Genomic DNA, 12711 nt, shown 5'->3' on the forward strand with positions numbered 1-12711 from the left:
TTTTCTGTAATAAAAGGTTGATATTTTTGTCAACTGATTCTGATCCGAGTTTCTTCAGAGTAGGGGGAGGAGGGGGAGACCAGTGGAGGAAGGAAGAGGGGATTTGGTATTACCTAGAAACAGGTTCTGTGCATTGATCTTTCTTTGGATGCAGGAGTAGGCTGCTTAGAGGAAGAAATGAAAGCTGTGTTGATTCTGCTTCTGGAAGGGAATTTAACAGCTGCTGCCAGGAGTCCTGAGGCAGTGGATTCTAGTTGATGGTTCAAGCTCTGATTTGGGGTAAAAAAGCATGAATATATCTACCTTGTTTAGAATGTTCCAGTTTTACCATTATCTGGAGACTGGAGAACTACAGGGGAGTGGAATATGAAGAAAAAAAAGTCTCTTTTTTGTTTTAAATTCTTGTTAGATTCATCTTCAACAAAAGGGGCACAGTTAAGTCAATGATGCCTCATCCATTGGGGGAATATTATATATCCATTAAAATAATTTATATTAATATAAAACAAGATTATGCTACGGTATTTAGTGCAGAATCTAAAATGAAATAAAACCAGAAAGACTCAGGACCCAAAGTTGTTGCTACAGAATAGTAATAACTGGGTTGATGAGCTCCCTGCCTGGGGCCTGGCTTACCTCTGCAGCACCATCTCTTATCTCTCCTCCTCCTGGAGGCCTCAGCCCTCTGCCCTCCAGTCACCCCAGTGCCATGTTTCACTCACAACTTCCCCCCATTGCCACCCTTCCCATCTCCTGGACCACTTCCCTTGATTCGTTAGGTCTCAACTTAAATATCTCTCCCTCTGGAAACCCTTCCCTAAACCCAGAGTCCATGCAAGTGCCCCGAGGTCTCAACTTAAATGCCTCTCCCTCTGGAAACCCTTTCCTAAACCCAGAGTCCATGGAAGTGCCCTGAGGTCAAGCCCCTCCTACTTTCTTTTTGTACTTCCAGGTCATCACACTTAACACAAGGTCTCTAAGCCGTGAGCTCTGAGGGGAGGATGCAGTCATTGATTATAGTGTCACTAGCACAGTGCCTGGCAAAGTGTCAGTAAGTAAGAATATAGACCTGAAGGAAATAGGCCAGAGTGTTGCCAGTAGTTGCCTCTAAGTGGAGCAACTCATGCAGATTTTTATTCCCTTTTTCCAAGTTTTCTGTATTTTCTAAGATTTCCATAATAATCATGTATTACATCGATTGTTAGGATAGAAAATAACCCTTTAATTATCAAATATGTGGAGAAGGCATAAATATAGGCAACATCAAACATGTTTTCTATTTTAACAGAACAGTGGGATTTCACTTGCACTTTTTAGGTCTTTATCTGGGGCAAAACATACAAATGCATCTGAATTACAAACCCATGAGAGAGTGTGGTGAGACCTGCGGGCCATGCAGGGCTGTGTCATGACATTATGCCAGTGAGCTACATATACCAGGGAACTTCACCCTGTTAGGGATCAGGCTTTTCATCTCTCTGTTTTCAGCAACTCTCCCAGGGCTGGAGCAGAGAAGGTGCCTATTTACTAAATGTTTGCTAAATTCCTTGATAGCAGTTTCAGAGAAGAAGCTAACTTAAATTGATGCACAGAAAAGTGGAATGTATTTTGTGCCATTGTTCTGGAAATTTAGAGATGCACAGTAGGAAAAATTTCCCTCTGCCTTGAAATAGCACAATTGGAAGGTGTATATGTGTAGTTATACTCCATTTATCTAGAGATAAGGTTTAAAGTGCCCTCAATTTTCCAGACTATGACTGAAAGCAGAAACAAGCCAAATAAATAAATAGGAATAAGAGAGAAATAAAACAAAAAGAAACCTGTGAGCATCCTGACAAGTTCACAAAGGCTGTCAAGTTCATGACCTGAAACCTCCAAGAGCTTCACATAGCCTCCCTCAGAACATGTTCACAGGTACCTTGGACACAATTCTAACAAGCACAGCCTTGATCCTAACAAGCGTCCCAAGTCCTCACATACTACGGGCATTTTCCAAAGGGGCGTGCTACCGTCCATGGTGTAAAGGCACTGGGACTTTTCTAATGGCACAACGTAAGCAACGAACATCAAAACTAGAACAGGCCTTTAAAGAACTTCTAGTGAGGTCCATCCCCTCCTTTTACAGATGAAGAAGCACAACTAGTGAGGTTAATGGCCCCAAATCACACAGCAATAAGGATGAAACTGTGACATATAATAAACACACAAGTAAACAAAAACCTCCCAGGCCCCTGACTCCCTGTATTAAAGCAACTGTAATCAAGGGTCATCATGACCAAATGAAAGGAAGGCAAAGGAGTAAGTGCTATATTTTAGAGTGATTCCCAGCAAACATTCTTTTACAATTTTTTAATTGGTTCTTAAGAATGATTACCTTCAGTTACCTGAACTACTGACTTCTGGCAAAGTTCCACTGCCTGATATTGCTGGACAGAAAAAGAACTCCTTTATATATATTTCCGCCTATTGTTGCAAAATGGACTCCGTACTCTAGCTGGGTACCAGCTACACACGCACGCACACACACACACACACACACACACTTTTTGTATCATCCCATTGAGCAGATAGCGTGCTATGTGAAGGCAGGCAGACTTGTTCATTTCTGTACAGTGCCAGGGGCGGTCGTTTTTCTGGATGAATGAATAAATGAACAAATGAATGAACCTGAAGATTCAGTAGTCAAGTTGTCCTATTTTTCAACACAGCACGCCCATATCTTGAGGCCAATTCTTAAAATCCATATGGTAGATGCATTTGGTATGACAGGAAGTAATTAAAACAAACCGTAAGCATTGCGGGAACGGTGGTCAACGCTTATTTTGATAACCCAACAAACAATGTGGAAACTGCATTTTTCCCTGTAAATAGGAGCATGCTGAATGGTGGAAATATAAAAAAGAAAAAAAGAAAAAGAAAAGGAAAAACTTCAACACACTATGTAAATCCTAGGAGGAAAGAAAGAAATCACACAAAGCATTGATCTTTTACTTTTTTTGATGCAAGATTTACACACATGTAGTTTTGTGTTTCCTTTGCTAACTTACCTTTTCCTCCACAGATAACTGTTAAAATCATTCTCCCACTTAGTTCTCTTATTTAGTACCTCCTTAAAATTCAAGCTATTATTTCTTTTAAGGAGCAAAATTTGTGGATATTATCCTACTCATCTGCATCTTCTCCGAGACTACAAATTATCAGGATCCACCTCGTGTCTAGTCACCCGCAGGTGTCATTTGAATCCCTGATTTAAGCTGTTTACACCCCACGTTGTTTTATTTATCCTTCAACATCAGGTCTCTGTTTAATTAAAATTTACTTTGGTCCTCCCGGCGCTCGCTCGCACTATCCCCATAGCAGCACAGAAGTGGTTTTGCTTTTATTAATTCCACTCTTGCCTCTGTCTGCTCTAACCCAAGAACGTTCTGCCCGCCCAGATCCCCAGCTTGAGTGTTGGAGTAAAAAACCTACAGGCGAGGGCCAAGGATGCCTCCCGTTTACAAGATGTTCTGCAGGTTAAAGCTGATCTTCCCCAGACGCTAAACTATAGTCTTCGTGGTTTTCGTATTTCACATTCTAGCCACAATTTCAACATCCCATCCCCGTGACATTAGGGAATGATAAATCAGCAGGTGGGACAGCTCCCCTGTACAGACTAGTAAGGGCGGCCCGGGCTCTGCCAAAGCCCTCGCTCCCGCCAGATGTCTGCGCCCGTGGGGTTAACACCTTCCAGCAGCGCTGCCTTCCCCTGCGTCCGGCCGCTTCCCCAGGCAGCTGTTTTAAAAATGTCCGCCTCCCAGATTCAAGAGCGAAACTCCGTCTCAAAAACAAACAAACAAACAAAAAAAGTCCGATAGCTTTTATTTCTTTTCAAATTTTCCTCCTTTTCCCCCCTCTCCCTCCTTTCCTTGCCTTGCCAGACCTCAGAATACTCGAAAGCAAATAAAAATGGTAACGACCACCACCGGCAATGGGAATATATACTTTTCTTAAATAAGTGAGTCTGCGTTAAAACCATTTTGCTCCTTCCTCTTCACCGGATATTACTGGAAAAGGATGAGGGTGAAAGAGCTTATTTTAAGGTGGAGAAATATTTAGTGCTAATTTTTTGGTTATTTGCTATTTTTAAGTAGCTTTATTGAGGTATAATTTACATATCAATGAATGCATCTGTTTTACCAGTACAATTGGATAGTTTTTGAATCTATTTATAGAATTGTGCCACAATAGGAATAATCTAATTTTAGAACATTTCTATCCCCTCACCCCACCAAAACCCTGCAGTGTCCATTTGCAGTTATTTCTCTCTCCCACCCCAGGTAACCACTAATTTACCTTCTGTCTGTATAGATATGCCTTTTCTGGGCATTTTATACAAATGGAATCATACAATAGTCTTTTGTGTCTGGCTTCTTTCACTTCATCTAATGTCTTTGAAGTTCAGTGCTAATGGTTTTTATTGTATGGCAAAGCCCCTTGGAATGGCCAAACTGTCCCAGAAGACTACATAATCTAACTGCACTAAGTGCGCTCTCATAGTACACACTGCATAGACATGTGCCCTAAAATAGGGTGAGAACTTCGATTAGGGTCAACTTCTGAGGAGTGTGTCTGGGGATGAGGGGTTGGGGGGTCTGTCAAGGGCCATATGCAAATACAAAGCATCTCAACTACTAGTTGCATTGGTTTTGTTTTAGAGACAGAAATCCAAAACATTCAATTTACCTATTATTAAAATGGCACATCAAATCCATGTAGCTTTCAGAATACAAGGGCTTTTAAGCTATCTCCTGTTCATATTATCTAATAAGATTTCATATGTTAAAACTAAATACAGTTGACCTTTGAACAACATGTGGGTTAGGGACACCTACTCCCATGCAGTTGAAAATTCAGGTTTAATCTTTGACTCTCCCAAAACTTAACTACTGTTGACCTGAAGCCTGAAACCAGAAACAGTTGATGAACACATATGATGTATGTTATATGTATTATACACCATATAATTACAATAAAGTAAGCTAGAGAAAATGAAATGTTATTAAGAAAATCATAAGGAAGAGAAAAGATATTTACTGTTCATCAAGTGTAAGTGGATCATCATAACTGCAGGCCTGCATCATCATCTTCACCTTGAGTAGGCTGAGGAGGAGGAGGAAGAGGAGGGGTTGGCCTTGCTGTCTCAGGGTGGCAGAGGCAGAAGAAAATCTGCCTAGAAGTGGACATGTTGTTCAAGGGTCGTCTATATACATTTCAGTGTTTTACATACTAAAATGATAGGCTCCTGTGGAAAGTGTTTTATATTAACTACTATATAATTAATATATAGTTATATAATTAGCTACATAGTTATATAATTATAACCAATGTTTAAATTAACTAATATTATATATCATTAAGGGAGAGCAAAAAAGAAACTAAAAGAATGGGAGGTCAAAGGCAAGCAAAAGGAAGAGACATTTGTGAGGTGAGAGGGGAGAAGCATGAAAGAGAGTAATCTGCCTGCACCTGCTCCAGTTCTGTTCTCAGCAGGTAGTTATGGCTTTGCAGCTTTTGGCTGCTCTTTCAAACTTTCATGACAGAATGTTCAAAACAGTGCCCTGATGGGGAACTCTTCTCCTAACTGAGGGTGATACCCATAGCGGTGGTTCTGAGCCCTGGTTGCACATTACAATCACCTGGAGAGCTCTGAAACTAAACCCACGCCCTGGCTCATTCCTAAATCAAGTGCATTACAGTGGGACCTGGGCACAAGTACTTTTGAAAAGCCTCTCCAGGGTATTCTAATGTGCAGGCCTGGGCTGGGAACCAGTGGGCTAGATAGAGCAGTGCTTATCAAACTTTTACACACATAAGGATCATCCTCAGATCTTGTTAAACTGTAGATTCTGGGCTGGGTGCGATGGCTCATGCCTGTAATCCCAGCACTTTGGGAGGCCAAGGCAGGTGGATCACGAGGTCAGGAGATCGACACCATCCTGGCTAACATGGTGAAAACCCATCTCTACTAAATATAAAAAATTTAGTCAGGTGTGGTGGCGGACACCTGTAGTCCCAGCTAGTAGAGAGGCTTGAGGCAGGAGACTCTCTTGAACCTGGGAGGCGGAGGTTGCAGTGAGGCAAAATCACCCATACTGGCAACCAACATCCCCCCTCAGACCCCTTCAGGGTCAAGGAGCAGACTAGGAAACTCTAGCAGGTAAAGTAAGGTGCCAGGAATAAAGACACCACCTGATACATTCTCCGTGTTCCTACACCCACCCCTCTCCCTACCACACTTCATCCGGCTCCAACTCTGCCCTCTCCCCAAGAGCCTCAGATTGAAATGTTGCAAGGAAGACACCGATTCTCAAAGTCACAGGCTTAGGAATCTGAGCTACAAAGAAAAATGAGCCCCTGCTCCCCCAACTCACCCATACTCCCCTTGTCACTGCTGCGCTGCACCTGCCCTCTCCTCCATAATTTGAACTGTCCTCACAGAAGCTGGAGAGACAGCCCGCCTCTCAGGAAAGAGAGGACCAGCATGTGGCAAATGCCTGGGCTACATAGGAGCAGATGGCGAGATTAGTGCAGGGATGTAAGAAACAAGTGGCTCTCAGACCAAAGAAGACTCTGCGGGAGATGGCACACTAAGCCTTCATAGGAGTGTGCACTGCACAGGAGCTCCCCAGTTACCAAAAGAATTGTCTGAGAAAGGCTCTGATCTGACCCAAAAGGCCCTTGGTTCCCATGGCAACGCCTCAGCAGCTGGCAGTAACAGGCTTCTGTACCCGAACTCTCTGGGTCTGCAGGTCCCGTCTCTGCCAGCCTCTCACAGCCCAGAGGCATCTCCCATTGGCACCTGATGGGTTAGGGAGGCTTTTCTTCCAGCTGTGACAGATCCAGCCTGAGGAGCGCTCCTGGGACTTTCTTAGTTGTTTCTTCCCACCCAAAGCCCCAACCCACTGCACGCCACTGTGGGGACACCTTAAAGTGACCCTCTAGATGTGAACTGCGCTGAGGGAATGGTCAGCTTCGCTCCCATTAGACAGCTTGGCCCAAAGGACCTAGCGAACACCCAGACAAAAATTCCTTCCTAAAAGCTGCATGAGTCTGTGGTCTCCAAATGTAAAAACGAAACCCAAAAGAAAAAGCCAACGGTCCCTTGAAAAACAAAAACAAAAAACCGCCACCAACCCAACTTTGATGTGAGGAATCCTTGAGAATAGCCTCTCCAGCCAGGACCAGGTAAGGGAATCTGTGCCCTTGGCCAGACCCAGAACACCCAGTGGCAGGAACCTGCCAGCCACATTCTGAGCCCATTGAATTTCCACCACTGACACACAGATCAGGATGCGTCAGCCTGAGAGATGACGCCACAAGTCTGGTTTTGACAGATTGATTCCACACTCTCTCATTGATTCCACACACATCCCATCACTGACACCAGATTCCCTCATCACTGACCCTACATACCCACAATCATTGGCTCCATGGACCTCATCACTATCCCAAAGACCACCCATCCCTAATCTACAGACCCTCATCTCTCACCCCAGGGACCTCACAGATTCCCCATCCCTGAATCCAGGATCTATAGAACCTCATCTCTTACCCCCACAGACCTATTAATAAGAGGATACATTCATGGGAGACTGTGTTGACCATTTTACACACCCATTGCGCATGTGTGTGTGTGCTGATTAATGGACTTAGGTAAACTTTAGCGTTTTGGTAGGCAATACAGTTTTTCAATGCTTTTTCTCTTTCTTTTTCTTGTACATCTTTAAAGGCCTTACTCCAGTAAGTATGCATTGCAATTTATTAATGCGTATCCCTTATTGAATCCTTGTCATGCGTATTTGTTATTAATCACAATTCATAATTCTTACAACTCAGAGACACCAGAGACTCACATAAGAAGAATGGCTGTGGGTTTTTATTTATTTATTTTGGTTTCTTTAGATTATCAAAGTCATTCATTTGTATCAAGTCACTAAGTGTATACTTTGTTTTCTAAAAAAAAATTCTAACTAAAAGTAATTTTTTTTTAGACAAGGTATTGCTCTGTCACCCAGGCTGGAGTGCAGTGGTATAATCATGGCCACCACAGCCTCCACCTTCTGGGCTCAAGTGATCCTCCTACCTCAGCCTATGTAGTAGCTGAGACCACAGGCATGCACCAATATGTCCCCTACTTAAAAAAATTTATTTTGTAGATATGTGGGTGTGACTATGTTGCAGAGACTGGTCTTGAACTCCTGGGCTCAACTGATACTCCCACCTTGGACTCCCAAAGTGTTGAGATTACAGGTGTGAGCCACTGTACCCAGCTGATAAAAACTTAAAAAGAGTGAAATACTTTGGGACCTAATGTAAAATTTCCACTGAGATGATGCGTCAGAAATTAAGGTAGAATAAAATGATCCTAGGGCATCTGAAACAACGGAAACTAATCTTGGGCCAGCCGCGGTGGCTCATGCCTGTAATCCTAGCACTTTGGGAGGCCAAGGTGGGGGACTCACTTGAGATCAGAAGTTCGAGACCAGCCTAGCCAACATGGTGAAACACTGTCTCTACTACAAATACAAAAATTAGCCTGGAGGTTGCAGTGAGCCGAGATCGTGCCAATGCACTCCGATCTGGGCAACAGAGGGAGACTCGGTCTCAAAAAAGAAAAAAAGAAGAAGAAACAAACTCTTAATTTCTTCATCAAGTGTAAAACTGTGGACTGAACTCTGGAGGAATAATACATTAAAAGACACACAAGCACTATATACTTTTTTGAAGTTTTATTGAGAAATATTAATAACATACCACAGAAGCCACCCATTTAAAGTGCAAAATTCAATAGTTTTCAGTATATTTGCACTGTTGTGCAAACATCACCACAATAAATTTTAGATCATTTTCATGACCCCAAAGTAAACCCTGTAACCTCCATTTCCCCCCAACTCCCCTAACCCTGAGCCACCACTAATCTACTTTCTGTCTCTATGTATTGTCGTATTTTGGACATTTTATTTAAATGGAATTACATAATATGTGGTATTTTGTGACTGGCTTCTTCCACTTAGCATAATATTTTCAAGGTTTATTTAATCCTGCATGTGCAGTGGGGTCACTTTACATAAGGATAAACCTGGGGGGGGTGCTTACTGATTGATTTTGAAACTTCCCTCCAAAATTATATATATATATATATATATATATATATATATATATATATATATATTTTTTTTTTTTTTTTGACACGGAGTCTCGCTCTGTTGCCAGGCTGGAGTGCTGTGGCATGATCTCAGCTCACTGCAACCTCCACCTCCTGGATTCAAAGGATTCTCCTGCCTCAGCCTCACGAGTAGGTGGGATTACAATCATGTGCCACCACACCTGGCTACTTTTGTATTTTTAGTAGAAACAGGGTTTCTCCATGTTGGTCAGACTAGTCCTGACCACCACCATGCCCAGCTAATTTTTTTTTTTTTTGGAAGATAGGGTCTCGCTCTGTCACCCAGACTGGAGTGCAGTGGCATAATCTCAGCTCATTGCAGCCTCAACCTTCAGGGCTCAAATGATCCTCCCACCTCAGCCTCCCAAGTAGCTGGGACTGCAAACAAGTGGCACCACACCTGACTAATTTTTGTATGTTTTTGTTAAGACAGGGTTTTGGCATGTTGTACAGGCTGGTCTGGAACTCAAGAGCTCAAGTGATCCACCCACCTTGGCCTCCCAAAGTACTGGGATTACTGGTGTGAGCCACTGCACTTGGCCTAATTTTTTTTTTTCCCTGAAGAGATGAGGTCTTGCTATGTTGTCCAGACTGGTCTCAAACTCCAGGATCATGCAATCCTCCTGCCTTGGAGTTCCAAAGTGCTACGATTACAGGTGTGAGCCACCACACCGGCCCATTCTTTCTTTTATTCCGAGTATTCAGAATTTTTTTTAAAATGTGTTTTCCACTTACAGCATTTCTCAGGTTGGACTAGCCATCTTTCAAGTGCTCAGCAGTCTTATTGGACAGCACAGCTCTGGAGGGTGATTTTATGTACATCCCCACTGCTCTCTCTGCCTCGATTCCTGTCTACCCCACACCCCTGCAAAAAGTGGTTTTTTTATTTGTTTGTTTTTTTGAAATGGAGTCTCACTCTGTCACCCAGGCTGCAGTGCAGTGGTGCAATCTCGGCTCACTACAACCTCTGGCTTCCAGGTTCAAGCGATTCTCCGGCCTCAGCCTCCCAAGTAGCTGGGATTACAGATGTGCACCACCAAGTCTGGCTAATTTTTGTCTTTTTAGTAGAGACAGAGTTTTGCCATTTTGGCTAGGCTGGTCTCAAACTCCTGACCTCAAGTGATCTGCCTGCCTCAGCCTCCCAAAGAAAGGCTTCCTTCCCTTTCTCCCTCTCCCCCTCCCTCCTCTCACACGTAGTGACTCTCTTGCCCTTCCACCTTCCACTGCGCCGAACCTAGAAAGCTTATTTTATTTTATTTTTTATTATTATTATTTTTCTTGAGATGGAGTCTTGCTCTGTCGCCCAGACTGGAGTACAATGGCATGTTTCAGTTCCCTACAACCTCCGCCTCCCGGGTTCAAGCAGTTCTCCCTGCCTCAGCCTCTTGAGAGGTTGGGATTACAGGTGCCCACCATCATGCCCAGCTAATTTTTGTATTTTTAGTAGAAACGAGGTTTCACCATGTTGGCCAGGCTGGTCCTGAACTCCTGACCTCAGGTTATCCCCCCGCCTCGGCTTCCTAAAGTGCTGGGATTACAGCGTGAGCCACTGCTCCCGGCCAGAAAGCTTATTTTGAAAGGTGTATGTACAGCCCCTTATGTTTCTGCTTGATTTTTAAAATAACATATTTAGGTCTATAAGTTTTAGGATGTAAGATCTCACTGTATGTGTTGCTTTGCATCATTGAACAGTTTTGGTAATTATTTTTACTTTCTATATATTTTAGAGTTTCCATTAAACTAATATAGAATTTCATATTCAGGGCCTGGTGCAGAGGCTCATACCTGTAATCCAGCACTTTGGGAAGCCGAGATGGGCGGATCACCTGAGGTCAAGGGTTCGAGACCAGCCTGGCCAACATGGCCACACCCCGTCTATACTAAAAATTCAAAATTAGTCGGGTGTGGTGGTGCATGCCTGTAATCCCAGCTACTTGTTATGCTGAGGCAGGAGAATCGATTGAAACTGCGAGGCGGAGTTTGCAGTGAGCCAACATCACGCCATTGTACTCTAGCCTGGGCAACAGTAGTGAAACTCCAGCTCAAAAAAAAAAAAAAAAAAATACAAAACTTAGCTGGGCATGTTGGCGGGTGCTGATAATCCCAGTCACTCGGTAGGCTGAGGCAGGAGAATTGCTTCAACCCAGGGAGCAGAGGTTGCAGTGAGCCAAGATCTCATGACTTCGCTCCAGCCTGGGGCACAGGGCAAAACTCCTTCTCAAAAAAAAAAAGAAAAAAATTCAAATTCATATTCACTCATTTCAAAAATGAAAATTTATTTTTGCAAATTTCTATTTGAGTGATAGAATTATTTTAATTTAGGAATGGTTCATAAAAAATGGGTGTAGTGATTATGTTCTTTCCTGTGCTTGAATGGAAAATGATGAGGGATCATGATGTTAGAGTTGCAGTGAGAAGGGGTGGGAAAGAGGGATTCCAGAGTGCCAGGCACGCAGGTTTTCTGGAAGGCTTGCACGAGGACTGCTGCTGTTTGAAGGTGTTCCCCGAAGTTCATGTGCTGGAAACTCAACCCGTAATGCAATAGTGCTGCCCAGTGGAACCATGAAGAGGCGATTAGGTCATAAAGGCTCTGCCCTCAGGAATGGATGAAGGCGGAGGGGGTTAGTTGTCTTGGGAGTGGGTTCCTGATAAAAGAATGAGGATGGCTTCCTTCCCTTTCTCCCTTTCCCCCTCCCTCCTCTCACATGTGGTCACTCTCTTGCCCTTCCACCTTCCACCATAGGACGGCACAGCAAGACCTTCACCAGATGCAGGCCCCTCACTTTTCCAGTGTCCAGAACTGTAAACCAAGTGAACTCTTGCTTATAAATCACCCAGTCTGTGGTATTCTGTTATAGCAACACAAACAGACTGAGACAGGGACACTCAGTGGGCTCATCTCTCTACTTGATGGAGCACTCCCTGCATGGTATCTTGTATTTGTAGACATGATGCTGTAAATGCTCTTTGAGTGCCTTGAAGCCTTTTATGTTTGAGTTTACAGAGAAGCCCCTACAGGCTTCAGGTCCCTTCCTCTGTTGTTTCTTTGCTCTTTAGTACCTCCCCAAACCTAGTATTAAATTAGATCATAGCAAAGTCCTTGGACCAACAGTATTAGCAGTACCTGAATAACATGCTGGAAATACAGACTCACAGGCTGCACCGCAAAACACTGAACCAGAAACTCTAGGAGTGAGACCCAACAATCTGTATTTAACAAGTCCCCCAGATAAGTCTGATGCACACAGAACTGTGAGATGCTGTATTAGATGATGTTCAGTTCATGCTAATGGAATCACGAACACACACGTCTGCTCACTGCTTGGTCTTTGCACAGGCACCTGGATCCTTCTTGGAATACCTTTCTTAGTGTCTTGGTGTTGGTTAAGTTCTGTGGAGTTTGATACTGCTCATTTTGCTGCTTGTTCTGTTTTTCCAGAGTCCCCTTATCACTTGACCTGCTGCCACATTATGTTTGATTACAGATACCCCATCAGCCTGGG

Source organism: Macaca fascicularis, chromosome 16, assembly GCF_037993035.2.
Source record: "Macaca fascicularis isolate 582-1 chromosome 16, T2T-MFA8v1.1".
Lineage (NCBI taxonomy): Eukaryota > Metazoa > Chordata > Mammalia > Primates > Cercopithecidae > Macaca > Macaca fascicularis.